The sequence below is a fragment of the Pezoporus wallicus genome, unplaced genomic scaffold (genome assembly GCF_028554395.1).
Source record: "Pezoporus wallicus isolate ANWC-B61680 ecotype Strahan unplaced genomic scaffold, APGP_CSIRO_Pwel_v1 contig_593, whole genome shotgun sequence".
Taxonomy (NCBI): Eukaryota; Metazoa; Chordata; class Aves; order Psittaciformes; family Psittacidae; genus Pezoporus; species Pezoporus wallicus.
The window spans coordinates 5,287,160-5,303,546 of NW_026642342.1; positions in this window are offsets into that span (position 1 = coordinate 5,287,160).

Sequence of the window (16,387 nt, forward strand, 5' to 3'; positions counted from 1 at the left end):
GTGACCATAATGATCACATTCATCTGATTTATTGAAGACCTTTGATCCATCCAGTACCACACTAAATTGTCGTTTTTTCAGCCTAAAAAAGCCAAATCACAAAACAGGCATCTGCAGCCTTGGGATAGAAAAGGATAAGGACAAGGCAAAAGGAGAAGGTTTACTCCAAGATGTTGGGAATATTTAGTCTAAAGCATTATTAAGGCCTAAAGCACAATTTAACAGTAAAACATGAACTTTAGTGCCTGAGTAGCTTCAGTTAAAACGAACGTAAAGGAAATATCATTACTCAGCAACCACAGTAGATATTTCTCTTTAATGAAGTCACATTCCCTCTCAATTATACTGAACTTCTACATCATGGTATGGCCAAGAAGCAAGTATCAGAGCCATGCTGAGAACATACATTTACATGTCCCATCTGAACCCACAACAGGACATGGCCTTTGTTTGTTTCTCAGTCTTGCTTCTGTTGCCCTAATATCTTTATACTTATATTGTTTTTTTTTTATTTGGGGTTTGTTTGTTGGGTTTTTTTTTTGTTACTGCTCCAAATTGCATAATTGTTTAAATTTTTTTAACTAGAATTGTTCATTTAAGTGTTCCCCCTCCTAAATTTCTATTTGCAACCTGCATCAGCCACCCCCCCTTATAAACCTTTATAAATCTAATTTTGAATCTTGAAAATACCCTGGGTTTAACTACAGTTAAATAAGTGTTTGTAAAATGGGCTGTAAATAGAGGTCAATGAATGTTTACGCCATTTAAATTAAAAATTTTCAGTAGCTTGAAAGCAAAACTGCATTTCTTCATAAGGAAAAATAATTACGGTTGCATTACAAAGTGCAAGTAGTGAAGTACTAAAGCAGATCAAAAGGTTATGAAATCAACCCTTGTAAAAATGTAGTGATAACTACAGGCAACTAGGAGAGAATATTGGAATGAAGAGGTGATAATCCAGTTTAAGAAGTTTGGAACAAAAACTGAGAATTGCAATTAATGAATAAAACAGAATTGAGAAGGAGGAAGGGCTAGCCATATAAATCACATAAAATGAGTTTGTCGTTTCCTCTAGTGAATAACGGGGACCCAGACAAAAAATGTTAGGTTTGATCTGTTTTGCTATACTTTTTTTCCTGAAAAACAAAAACAGAAATCGTGCTGACAGATTCAGGGCACACTTTGCAGCAGTTAAAAGTGGTGACTGCTCTACTACTATTCCTTCCCATTTTGTTCTATTCAACTATGACTTTCATGACCTCTGTCTACACCTCCCAAAAAAGGATTCCAGGACACTTCACACAGCAAAGCAGTCCTAACCAAACTCATTATTTCCAGTTATTAAACAGCAGATCCACTAAAACTACCTCAGGATTTCTTTTCTTGGTTTTCATACATTCTTTGCGGTATCAGTTTACTCCTTACCTTTATTTTTTAAATTAACCATTTCTAACTGACTTCTTTACTTTCTTTCATTCTCTTCTAAGATCTGGTTTGAAACCTGTATCATTAACTTTGATATGGGTAGACCACAGCAGAAACCTGACAGTAATACTCTTATTCTGAGATATTTCCCTTCAAATATTTTACATAAAATACTTTGTGCTTCTTCATTCCTTTGAGAGATTCAATACATGGGAAGCCTACCAACATTTCTATACTTTTCTTTCTCTAACCATTTAGAGCACTCCCCCTTAAAAAAAAAAAAAATATTATTCCCATTTTCATTTGTATGAATTGTTCTGCTCTTAAAAGCAACTTTATTTTTTGCCACCTTTAATTGCCAGATGTTGACGGCTTCAAAATATTCAGTATTACTTAAATGATGAATTTGTCTCAGTTCACATTTCCTCCAAAAGGCAGAACTCAATTATGCCCATATTTGGTAGAAGAGTGTTACCAAAGGTAATGAATCATAGATAAAAATGAAGTCAACTAATTGAGTTACTATTTTATCCTTATTATGTTTAGGTTTTCACAATTGTTAGTAGTTATGGATAAGAGTTTACTGATCCCAGATCTCATGACCTGCTAATAGTTTTTATTTATAATTCTTAATCTCTATGCAGCATAAAGAAACCGTACATTCTGTAGCTCAGCTGCATATAAGTAGATTTGAGCACCGAATCAATGTATGTGCCCATATCTTCAAGAAGCTTGAATACATCTACCTGAAAGTTTTTCTAAACTGTAAAAAGTCATTTGTATAATATTGTGTTCCTTTTCCTTCCTTCCCTCCCCCTTCCACAATATCACAGGCCTTGCTACCTTCCCTGCATGAAATATTTACCAGTCATTGCTTTTTTGTGGAAAAATAGATCATATAAAGGAGTTAGCCTTAGCTGTTTGGAAATTCCAAGGGTGAATTGCGTAAAAATCTAGTACCATCTCTTGTTGTTACAAAACACATTAGGAATCACAAAGAATTAATGGAATTTTAAGGTCTGGGATAAGTTCTCTAAGAAAGCAAGATTTGTGTCATCTGCATGCCCTCTCCTAGTAATTTTTGCATCCATTCCCCAGGAGTCCTTAACTTTGTTAGTATGTAAATAATCTAAAAATATGTTGATGAGTAGATGTAGTAGTACTTTTGTGGGAATGGCAGCAACAGCACATCAGCTGTGATTAGAAACCAGTGTAACCCAAACAGAAAAAACGCTCCAGAAGTCTGGAACAGCATTTATACTTCTTTGCATGTCATGAGACAAATCCAAAGGAAAACAGCATTCACTGGTTCTGCTCCTTGTTAAATTAATTGCAAGCTTAAGCTACCTGTCAATAAGTGACTTGATAATAACAATAATAATAACTTGATAATAACAATAATAACAATACAAGATAAGGGTATGGAAGTGCTACATTACTCTGGGGTATTATTTTTTTAAACCAATGCAATAAAAATAATACATCATAAGTGATATTAACATGTTGTAGTTCCTTAGGATTATGCCATAAGCAACATTAAAATATCTGCAGTTAAATGTATAGGCAAGAAACAGCACTGAATGTCTAAATACGAATGGGAACATTCAGCTCCCAGAACTGTCTTTAAGCACCTTTGGATCAGTTGTTACCTTTGCAAGTTCCTAGCACTGCCACTGGATACTGGATTTATGTTGCTCCCTTTCATTAGGAAGCGAACTGCAGGTTAAGACAAAGGCATTTAACTAAATAGCCAGCATTTATAGTTGACAGTAGAACTGCATCTTCTTTGCAAGATCTGAGCCTAATTTCACCTATAGATAGTGCATATAGGTGAGGTTTCACAGAATCGTCGGAATATACAGACAAGAAGTACTGCTTCATCTGTAGATGGGAGTTTGTTCTAAGCTCTGTGCATCCTCAATGTTTCTACTAAGCCTGTATACCTGGTATTTACAGCCTGCTTATCCATATTCCTAAATGTTTTATATCTTCATTCATATGCAATAAGAGTACAAGACTTATCCAAATGCAACACCAATATATCATTGGTAAGCAATAACATTTCAGCCATAATGTCCTAATTAGGTGTAGTCTGTTTCCAGCAAGAACTCAAACACTCAAATATTGTGATTATACTTTATATAACCTATTTAATTCAAAACAACGTAATAGTGTATACAATATTATTTCAAGTAGTTATATTACTATATTGTGATGTTGCATGCTATTATGAACTTCAGTAACCTTGGTGCAGATACTTCAGTATTCCATATACTCTGTAACAATGGGCCTCAAACATTAAACATACATCATGTGTCAAAGCTAGCATGACTTATTCTTTTAGTCTGTAATGTAGAAGTACTCTTTCTACTTACACTGCAGTGTCTTACAATATAATGTAGAGTTTTAGGCTTTTTCCCCCCAAAGTGATCAAAAAGTAGAAATAAAACTTGACAGTCTGCAATGGTAACATTTTCGAGTTCACCTTACACAATAGATGGTTGTCCAAGGTACTGTGCAGTATAAAACCAGCCTCTCACATGTATGTGTAAGAGTATTCAAGAAAATTTTACTAAGACATTTTTGTGTCTTAATGTACAATATAAAGGGGGGTATTTCAAGCATTAGCTGCATTTTTAATAGAAATTTAGGAAATAGTTCACTATTTGTTTTTTTTTTAATTCATTCCTTTCCCACAAAAAGCAGTTAAATTTATCAGATTCATAGTAGAAGGGTTTTCCTTCAGAAGCTTTCCTGCCATAACTTATTTAAACCATTCTTCTGCCTGGATCTGATTTTAGCTGGAAAAATAAAACAACATGAGAATAAAAAAGTATTGGGCTTCAGTGCCATACCACAAAAAGCAAATGAGTAAAAATAGATTTTACACTTCCCATTACAAGTTCATCAGGCACAACCATGGTCAGAACTTAATCCATTGTTTTGCCATCTGTTTCCTCTGGCACTTCCATAAGTCAAAGCCTGACTAAAATTTTCAGACTGAGTTTATATGACAGGCATTATCTTTGTGATGATACAGCACAATCCAAAAACATATGATAAAGCGAATACTAAGGCTTTGGAGTTCTTCCCCCACAACACCTTGTCCTTTTCTGCTGTTTGCATTCTGCTGTCCCATTCATTATTGTTTGCCTACTGAGATTTCTCTATCTCCTTGATTCCTTAGATATTTCATAACTGCTGGTTAGATAGTGGTACTGTGTGACATATTCAACCTTTAAAACAAATAATTTACTTTGAAAGTTGAGAACAGTTAGAATGATTAATTCATATATTTACTACTTAGTTCTTCAGGCCTAAAAGTACTGTGAAACTCCAAAACATACAAGTTTAATATAATAAGCTTTATTTCATGGTCTCATAAAATGGATGGTAGGGGTTTTCTCATTATTTGCTCACTCCTGTGTGGAGGAGCTGTTTGCAAAATAGCATGTTCATCTTTTATCTGACAGCCACATTTAAAATAAGCAACAGAGACCCACTGTGCTGCTTCTTGCCATTCCCATTCATGCTTCATTCATGTGGGAAAGAATGTCAGATCAGCTAAAGCTGGCAGCCAAGACATAAAAAGAGAAGAGGAGCTCAGACAAGGTAAGAGAAGTTCCCCAAATCCCAGAGCAGTGAAATGGCACCAAAGCAACAAGAACTTCTGTTGCAAAAGAGCTTGGGGAACTGCTCTGCGCAGTGGAGGACATCAAGTGAAAGAAAAACTGATACTTAAATGGTTTGTTTGTGTCTTAGCTAGCCTACAAAAGCACTGCAAGACAACATATAAACAGCTTAATTTAGCTGGTTCCACTAACCATACCATGGTGAGAAGATGAGTGTTCAGAGTCAGGCCTGGGCTTGGGGAGATCATTCCCTTTACCATAGTCTGAAAGTCCCTCCATCACCTACCCCAGATGAAGAGTTCTGTTGCAGCAATGTAACAAGACTGGGCATGAGTAGGCGCATGTGAGCAGTGCAACAGTGGACCGCAAATGCAGAGATTATATCACGCAAAGAGAACAAGCCATGACTGAATTGACTTCTCTCCTGCATGGGTCCTTCATCTAACACTTCCAGGAATTTTACTGTTGTTAATCAAGTTAAACAGCACCAACCTTCCCCAAGCATCATTTTCAGGAGTCATACAGATGAGTTTGTAGGTTTTGGCATATTCAGTCTAGAGAGAGATAGTAGCAATGCCTTACAAACTGATTAAGGTCTAGGCTTTTTACCTCATCTTTTTACTTAAAAATCAAATCATGACTCTTGCATCTCAGCTGAAAGGGCCTTTCTGCTAACAGTAGTTTGACAGTGAGTGTGATTGAATTTAATAGTAAGTTTAGTCATTTGATTTGGCATGGAGTCTGACTCTGAGCCTTAGAAACTAGTAGGCACCTAGCATCTACTACTGTTGCTGGCACAGGAGGAGATAAAAGCTGGACAGATTTCCAGTTTTCCCAACTATGATAACTATGGACATAGCTATATTGTCCAGAAAAAAAAAAGAAAATGGTTTGGGATGTATTCTTGCAAAGGGCTTGAATAAGCAAATCCTATAGAAATCACTAAGCAGAAAGATACTGAAGACTATGCAGAATAAGAAACTGTGCTTAAGATAGAATCATAGAATCATAGAATAATTAGGGTTGGAAAGGACCTTAAGATCATCTAGTTCCAACCCCCCTGCCTTGGGCAGGGACACCTTACGCTAAATCATATCACCCAAGGCCTCGTCCAACCTGGCCTTGAACACTGCCAGGGATGGAGCATTCACAACCTCCCTGGCCAACCTACTCCAGTGCCTCACCACCCTAACAGGAAAGAATTTCTTCCTTATATCCAATCTAAACTTCCCCTGTTTAAGTTTTAACCCCTCACCCCTTGTCCTATCACTACAGTCCCTAATGAAGAGTCCCTCCCCAGCATCCCTATAGGCCCCCTTCAGATACTGGAAGGCTGCTATGAGGTCTCCACGCAGCCTTCTCTTCTCCAGGCTGAACAGACCCAACTTTCTCAGCCTGTCTTCATACGGGAGGTGCTCCAGTCCCCTGATCATCCTCGTGGCCCTTCTCTGGACTTGTTCCAACAGTTCTATGTCCTTTTTATGTTGAGGACACCAGAACTGCATACAATACTCCAAGTGAGGTCTCACAAGAGCACAGTAAAGGGGCAGGATCACCTCCTTTGACCTGCTGGTCACACTCCATTTGATGCAGCCCAGGATACCGTTGGCTTTCTGGGCTGTGAGCACACACTGCCTGCTCATGCTCATTTTCTCACCAACCAACACCCCCAAGTCCTTCTCCGCAGGGCTGCTCTGAATCTCTTCTCTGCCCAACCTGTAGCTGTTTACTAGTGTTGTAGTAAAAAAAAATGCTTTTAGCGCTTCATGCTTTCTACACGGTATTCAGAGTAGCAAAACAATGTTCCGACTGACTATTCTATGTGCTTTCATTTGTACCACCAATAAAGCTTTTGGATATGTTTGAGGGTTAAAATTATTTGATAAAGTTCAAAATCTCTTCTTCTGAAATTATTAAAGCAGTTGTTGCCTCCAAATGTAAATGCTCTATTACTTCTAAGACACTAAAAGAAAAGAGCCCATAGAAAGGGTCCAAGGATTTTTAAATTCAGCACAAAGGAATCATTTCATCATTTGTTTTTTTTTAGTTAAAATCCTCAAAATATAAGGAATAGCAAGCATTCATTTCTCTAATAAAACCTTTTCTTAAAAGAAGAGAAAAACAATCTATAGCTTTCCTGAAGTCACGTAAATATTATACAAGAACCATAAGTAAAACATGAAGAGCAGAGTGAGTTTCTATTTAATATTAGCTTAATATGTTCTTAAACCCTATTTATTTTAACAAGGTTCAAGAAGAACTGGTTTTATCCTTTAAGAATGAAGTCAACGAAATCTGCGCATGAAGCAAAGTCTGGCCATGGGAAGTTTTCAGGCCAGGTGATGTGAAAACCTACATGTAACTTCAAACTCAGTTAACTTCCCTAATATTTAAATGCTGTTGGCGAACACAAAAAACCTTCCAAAAAAAATCTGATAGCTCTGTAGCATGACATTGTAAAACCCTATACAAAGATTAATGTTACCATTTTCCAACTAGACCAGAATCTCAAAAATGAACTCGAATTCTTGCCAAAATTGTCTTCCATTTAAAGTAAGTTGAGTAAGTTACTAAAATCTCCCAGATAATACATTAGAACTGTCTATGGTAGTTAATGTTTTCTTCTCTTTCACCTCTTCTTTTACTACAGCTTAGTGAGACATAGTTTCATTTTTCCTGACCCCATACATGCACTTTGTAGTATCTTTCACAAACCAGCATCAAAGTCTGTCTTCAGGAAAAAAGGACACTTGAATTTGAACCTTCAGAATCCTGTAGCAACAACAGAGTAACAAGACAGCAGGTACTGTCAAAACATGCTTAAAGACACAGTTCTTCAGAGGGGTTTGTAAGAACAAAAAAGAAAATAATTACTTGATGTTACAGTACCCTGTAGGACTTGGTTTTTGTTTTAGATCAGGAAATATTGTTCCTGAATACACAATATATTGATTTGTTAAATCTCTGATTTAAGAGTAGCTTTTATGAATTGAATGGCATATTTTCTTTGTGAGTTAGGGAAGTCTTCAGAGAAAACAATCTGAGAGAATCTGCAAGCATCAAAACATTACTTACTTCTAAAATGTTTAGTCAAGACACATCGGACATGTTAGTAAGAATGAGCACTTTCTACCAGGACAAGATGCACAACCATACTAAACTACAGAAAACCATTCACAGTTTTGAAAGATACACCAGAGCAACTGCATCAGACCATCTTGAAATAAAAGGAAAGAAATACTAGAAAAGTCATAGAACTACTAGAAAGTGAGAAAGAAATTCTTCAGTACAGAAGGTGTAGATCAAAAGCAAGCAGGAAGCTAGAATTTTTTTCAGATTTTTTACTAAAAGGGAGACATTTTAAGCCAGAAGTCATTTTTCCTACAAGCAGAACAGTTTGATTCAGTACTTGAATAAAGATCAGAACTTATTTTTTGTAACTACGCCTTCCAAGGCCCCAAAATCTGTTGTCTAAATAGTGAGTTTTGTTCCACTATTGTTTATTACCACAGATCATTCCCATATTTATTTGCAGCTCTGGCTTTAAGAGTATGAGTATTTGCTGTGTCCACGGTATGCATCTTTCTCTCCTAAATGTGAATAACCAAGGTCCTATCTGCATGCTAATTTGCATTTGTACTCTCTACAGGAAAGACTAAAAGTTCAGTATTTGGCTTGTAGCTGTCTCACCCTCTAGTGGCAGAGAGGCCTTAGTTCTCATCGATGAAGAGATGGGAGAGAAATTTTTTCCTATTAGTCAGCAGTGCTGTGCTGCCCATTTACAGCAAGCGGATAAAGAAATGAAATTGTTTTATTCTTTTATACAGCTGCAGAACGTTGCCTTCAATATGTGTCCATCATTTTTAATAGAGCAATGCAAAATATGCTGATCTGCAGGCACTGAAATGATTAAAAAGGTGCTAATGAAGGGTAGTATTGTGCTCAGATGTAATCCTCCAGTTATGAGAAATTACTGCTATTAAAGCCTTCCTATGCCACCACAATTAGCAGCAGTACTGTGCTACTGCCTGAAGACTAACAGACAGGGAAGCTCTATTTTGCTCTAAACTCAAATTCCTTATCAAATTTTCATATAAAACAGAAGACAGACAATATCTTATCTTGATCCCCAAGAAAGACTTCAAATCATAAAGCAATTTTTTTTAATAGAATGCTGCCCAGATATTAGATGAAAAAACAAAAAAATTCTTATCTTGCTTAAAAAAAATAACAAAACCCAGTATTGAGTAGCTTTGGCTCTCACAAAAATCTTTGTGGTACTTTACACAATGAGACCCTTTGAAATAGAATTAATTCAACCCTGAATCATTTAAGCAGGTAATTATTTTTGTATTGCTATTTGGTGTGTACAGCTGGACCAAAACAGAACAGAGAAAGCCTTGCTCTTTGGAAAGAAAATACATGGCATTACTAATACTTACTCATAGGTAACCATTGACTGAATGGAGAACTCTGGAGATACTAATCAGGTAGAAATTAGTTCCAAACACTATTTGCTTCATTAAAAAGAAAGGCCTTTGGCCATATTTTAGATGAGGATGTATAAAACACAAAATCACAGGGAGCAGTAGCTTACTTGCCAGGGTGCTAGTTAAAACAGCTTTACTATTCTTAAAAAGTTTTTTAAAATTATAATTCTTACTTGTAGCTATGCTGTTGCAGATAAATATTTCTGAAAATTAGGGTACAAAAAGCTACAGTATTTTTTCTACATCAAAAAAAAAAACCCTACTGGTATTTTAAATGAGAAATCCTCCTAGTAGAGCACAGAAAATTTGCATCTCACCACATTTGTAGGACTGTGAAACATCCATAAGAAGCATGAAGCCTTTGTAGCTGCTCGAAACACCCGCATCATTAAGCAAGTACATAGGAATGTGAGCGACATTAAGACGCACTGTAGGTTTAGGATGAAAAATTGCTTTAGCAGCCCTTGCAGCATACAATGCAACGCTATTATTTGAACTCCAGCCATGCAGTAGCATTTTTAGTAGAATTCTACATTTAGTAGAATACTGGCACATACTTATAGTCATTTTGTACATATAGTGATTGACATCATCCTCAGGAAGACTTCTGGGGAAAGCAGACTTTCAGAGAGAACAGTCAAAAGTCACAGGGCCCAACGTTTAGGCTCCAGAGTGAATCATATCTTCTGACTATGAAGTCAAACAGCTGGATTTAGTCATTGCTAGATAAATCTGAAGTAGAGCAGCCTCATTGTCACAACATATGACCCAGGATGCAAATGCTGCCTTGGATACAGCTAGTTCACTTAACCTACTGCCCTACTTGTTGAATACTTTCGCAATTTTCTCATGTAGTTTAAAAGTGTCTAATAAAAATGTTTCACTTAGTGTTTCCTTATACATAGATCTCAAAGGATAGATAATGGGAAACAGATGACATTAGCACATACAAGCAAACTCGTTATATACATATGTATGTATGTGTATATATATATACATACATAAAGTAGCTTTCGGAAAAGAGAATTAATTTTTTGAGTGAAATGGGTTTAATTAGACCACAGACTTTGATGCAATTCACAATTTCAGTGTGAATTTGGACAAAACTTCACCGAAGTGATACAATTACAGGCAAAGGTAAAAGAAGAAAAAGTGTTTCTGTTGGTTTTCTTCATCTTGCAAGCAATACCTGAAGAGTGTTACTGGGGTGTTAGAAACACAGCTGATATGATTCATTAGTTGCTTTACAGTGCCATAAATATATGACATTCTTCAGAAGGAGATCAAGATCTGAACCCAAAACCCAGTAAGGACATAGAGAGGTGATGGATGTACCATCCCTCGAGACATTCAAGGCCAGGCTGGATGTGGTTCTGGGCAACTTGATACAGTTGTAGCTGTCCCTGCTCGTTGCAGGGGGGTTGGACTAGATGACCTTTGAAGGTCCCTTTCAACCCAAACTATTCTATGGTTCTACGATTCAGAGCTGCAGCAGAACACCTCTGAGAAAAGAAGATGCTATTAGATAGGTGGTTAGAATATATTCCATACCTGTGTACCAGCCTACCACCCTTATTTACCATGGAGACTACATAGTGACTATTTCAGTTATGCAAGTAAGTCTACTAGAAAACACACAGGGAACAAACCATAAAATAGACTAATAATTGTATGTATGTGTACATTTGTCATCATTATAAGAACTGTTACCTATTTCCCAGTACTGTATACTGGATTTCACTTTCACTAATGCCACATTAATGATAATACATGTACTGCAGCACTAGCACAGAAATATCTACATGAAGGGAAGGGTTCTCCAGGGTCAGTGGGAGTACTGCCACCACTCCTTGCTCTTAAAACCAATACACAGACACCTGTTTAACACCTGTTAACCTTCAAGAGGCTGCTGAACTTGAGGATTGCTGCAAATCATGTTGATTAATTCCAATAATTTGTTCTATGCATGTAGTGGTAAACACCTATGATCCTATTTCCCTTTCAAACAAGATGTAGTGGAAAATCAGGGCACATGAATGAGGACCACAGGCTGCAGTTTGGAGTCTATAGGTCTGCTTGTCTTGAAAGTTGCTCAAGTGTAATCACTGCCTAACTTGATTAAAGACAGGAGCAGCACTGGTATGTGTAAGGTCAGTTAGCTGACATTCACCACAAAGGAATTTGCACACTTGACAGCATTATCTTCTAAGGAGCTGAGCCCGTGAACTCTTCAGTTCGTTACATACTTTTCAGTGAGTTTAAAATGTACAGCATAGAGCACTTCCTTCTGGGGAAGGCACAGATATTTACCTGTTCAGTCTCCTACTGCTGTTCTCCATTTTGATAGTAAATAATAGATGTTTACCTTGCATTTGGGTCAGACCTAATTCTGAAGAGGATTCAGAGCACACATTCTGAATTTCATCTGTACATAGCACAGTGCAAGCAGAATACTACAAATTGATATTGTATATGCCCATACCAGTATTCTGCCTTCTGACATTAGTTACTGGTCAGTTATCCACAGTGCTACTCAGGAGGGAAAATAACAACAGCTTTCTAGAGGATGTGAAAAGAAGCCTCTCTGAACAGGACTGCCATTAGCAGTACAGGTGAGGAACCACCCTAAGACATACTCTCCTATTATCCAGAGAGGAAGCAGCAGCCTCCGTTCTGACACATGTCAGCATCAGCACCAAGCAGGGGAGCAGCGAAGCGGATACGGGCATGTGTTCCCACCACTGCATTTGCTCTCACTGCATTTTACAGTCAGAGTCAAATGACAGTCACCACACAAGGGGATTTATGTTCTGGCCAAACTATTATCCTACTGAGGTGACCATGTGGAACTGTGTGTGAAGGGTGGAACTGGGTTTAAATGCTGTTAACATTGTTGTGAAGTCATTGTTGGACTCTGCTTCCCTTTCCTCTGCAGGCTTTGGGTTGCCTGGATGCTTTTACCTAAAGGGAAGGAACATGAAACCACTTGCACTCATGAGCAAGGAAATCGGGATCAAAAAGAACCCTAGAAATATTGGCTTGAGTTTGAAACAACTTTTTTTTCCCCACAGCTTTCTAGAAGTTGTCCAGGTTGGTTCTTGCTTATCCTCTTCATGGCTCAGACACAACTGAAAACCCCAGTGCTTTGTGCTTGTACATTGGCAGTAAACCCCCAAATCCGGGCATGCTTTATTGCTATCTTTGTCTCTCATACAGCTACTTTAAAGTGGGCTGAATATTAAGTATCATAATTTGGAAGCAATGAAGAAATAACATCTGCTGTAACCTGAAATACCAAAAGTAGGCCTTTTCATTCCATGCCAGTCAGCAAATGGATAACATATGTGCAGAATGTATTTCCTATATGGCAGTGACATATTTGCAAAGTTTTCAGATTATAGTTTTATCCTTTGACCATTTGTACTCTTGACCATTAATCCAACTGCTTCCATTCTTTTTAATACTAATTCCTAAGCAAATATAAGCAACTGACAACAAACAAGGCAAACTGCAACAGCTATAGGGATATTTCACTAGTACTTTACTAACACACCTGAAAATCTTTAAAGCCTTTTAGAAACAAACAGAGTTGGTATAAATTATACACTAAACTCTGATTTTATTGGTTTATGCCTCCAGTTAAGTCCAGTACTGCAAGTAATTCCATTTAAATACATTTCAGTGGTGTCACACAGGATAAGGAAGTTAAAGACATACATAAATGTTTCCACAACTGGGATCATAGCATATGGATGCAAGTTGGAAGTAAAAAGAGGTGCTTAATTAGTTTTTCTTACCGGGGTTCTGCTGCCCATTAACATTGCAGTGTGTTGCATAGGACAGTGCGAGACTAGCAGCCTTATGGAATCCCTGCAGCACACCACCACAAGGCAGGCTCAGTACACATAAATGTCAGTATTTTTCTTTTCGCCTAAAGCTTTGAAACCAGAGCACATCTGCCCCAAGTGCTTCCACCCAAGATTCCCTCCCAAAAAGCAATTTCAGGCTGTCAGGATGCTTAGGGGAGGGAAGGTGCCTGCAGGCCCTGTGGATGCCACCAGCTCTTACACAGCCACCACAGATGAGCCCACAAGGCACAGGCCCGCCCTGCACCAGACTGACCCAGTGCTGTGCTAGGGAAAGGGTTACTGCAGCCTCAAGGGCCAGCACCCTATTTCAGCCTTTGTTTTGTAAGTAAACGACAGGTAACCTTAGCTCTGTTCTGAGAGGAAAGACAGAGGAACCTCAGCTACAAAATGGAGCCATGAAGGGGGAGGCAGCAAAATTAAAAACCATAAAGTGCTCATTTTCTTACTGTACCCAAGGATCCATAGGCAATCTTGAGGGAACAGAGCCAGGCCACACAGCAACCCTGCTAGAAGCAGGGAGAAGGCAGACTGAGGTAAGACAGAGCTCAGGAAGGAAAAGGGTCTCGGGGCCCAGTTTAAATGGTGCCCTGGGCTGTGGGTTGTGGAGGACCCGGGTGGTGGTGGTGCTCAGGGTGCACTATTGCTCTCTGCCCGCCAGGCCTGTTGGTGGGTGTTGCATAAACCATGTAGGCCACGGGATTAATAAAAGGAATAAAAGCTGCTTGAGGAATAGAACCAGGAGTAAGGGATGTTTAGTTCTAGGATTTATATCCAGTGAAGGGTCTTGTAAACTAATGTACATCATGCTGATAAGGCTGCTTTTGCAATCCTGCACAGATTAGCTTTACATGAGCAAAAACAATACAAGGGAAACACAAATATTCCAAGATACTGGAAAACAAGAAGTAATAAAAGAAATCAGAGGGTTCAGCTTGCTTGAAATTAAGAGGTTTTCATAATGGAATGCTATTTAACTTAATAGCAAAATTATTTAGAGGCTGAAAAGATTGGCTTTTGGAAATTAGCTCTTGGACAACGTGTTTCAAAAAAAACATTTTTCCCTTTTACTTTTCTCTTCCAAAAACAAACAAATAAAGAACAACAAAAAAAATCTGCACATTTTTAGAGCAGTTCTGAACTGAATCTTTGTTCTGTAAAGTTGTTTTTTCCACTGATGTTATATTACTCCATTTTTCAGTTTTGCTAAAGGTGAGAAAGTCTAATAATCCATTAAAAGACTGATTTTCTGTTTCAGACAGATCCAAAAGAGGAAATCAAAGAAATTTAATTGAAAAGCTTGAGATTTCACCAAAATTCAACAGTTCAGAAATATACTGAATTTAGAGAGTTTGAATAGGTTCAAGGACACAACCATATTTTAGAGTTATCCAGTTTTAATCTGTTACTGTTGTACAATGGGGCAAAAAGATGTCAGAATATGGGTATTATTTATAGAATATTTGAGCACTCCAAATGATATCGTCTTTTAATTATACTGGTTTAGTGGTAGATTGTGATTTGGAGAACTGTTTGATTTGGGTCCATCCACTGCAGTGGACTGCACAGCAGTATTTTGAAATCTGTGTTTTGAACCACTAATTACTGTGTATTTAGTGTCATGTTAGTGCTGTTATAGGTGAAGTAGCAGAAAAAAATAATTCTCTCAGGGCGATTCTAATGTTGTTGTATGCAGAAAGCACTCCTAGGAGAACAAATTTTTTCTAATAGTTTGCAATGAACAGCAACAGCTCTGCTTTCTCAATCTGCTCCAGCCAGATTCACGAATATATGTATATAGCTGTCCAATGATTTGATTATTAAGAATTTGACAAAATGTGGTAGGAAATTACTTCAGCTAATGCAGTTATAGCTTGTCTGTATAACCTCATATGCAAGAAGCAAGGCATCCTCAAATAAAAAAAAAACAAAATGAAAGCAGTAGCTCCTTTAAGACTGATATTCGGAGGCTCAGTGCAGCAGCATTTTAGATCGAATATGCTAGCAGACACATAAAAGGCACACAATCCTATTCATATACTTTACAGTGTCTATTTAGCTTTCTTTTCTGTGGCCCACTCTTTCTTATAAAGTCAAAAATTACTCTGCTGGAGAGCCAGAAAAGAAAATGAGAGGTATTGTCTAGCACACATGGCTGCAGCCCGAGCCCTAAATATTCACTTCTAAGCGGCAAAGTTGATTACTTTCTGAACTTGTCTTACTGTCCCTACCGACACTCCATGCATAGCTCTTTGTTGGGATGAGATATGTATTTGTTTGGAAAAGTTAATTATCCTCTATGAATTGAACAGAAATTATGAGCCTGTATATATTTATAACTTAAGATAAAACAACAATCAGTGCTCTTGGCTTTCCTGAAGTTGCATTTTGTTTTACTGGTTTTAGAATATTGAGCAACATTTTGTTATTTTGCTAAATAATTATTCCTGAAAAATTCTTGTTACAGAGTGTTCTCTGTTGCACCTCAGTTGTGGGAGCAAAAGGCATGTGGCAAAGCAAGCTACTTGATCTTTTTCCTCTCAGGCAAGTCCAAATTCCTCAATGAAAATGACGAAATAAGGATTCTTAGTATGATCAATAGAAAGCTACCTATCTTTCCTAGTGACTGCTTATATTTGCAGGCTTATAACCATTTCTTAGCTTGTCCTTTCCCTTCTTATTTATTTGCTACATGCAGCAGTCTCAAAGATTCAAAAGGCTGTGCATCAGTTCAGACTTAGAAATCTGTATTGAAGTGTGTAACTGAAATACAGAAGGGAAGAATATCTAACTCATTTTCTAGCGGTAAAAGAATTATTTGCAGTATTTTTATTCTCTGTTAAAGTCCAATTTGAAAAGGGGACAAACTGGAAAATAGCACTGATTTTTGTCACGCTATGTCAGGCCTTCAGTCTAGCCCTCTGCTCCTAGCAATAGCAAATACCAGAAATATCAAAGAATGCTTGCTTGCAAT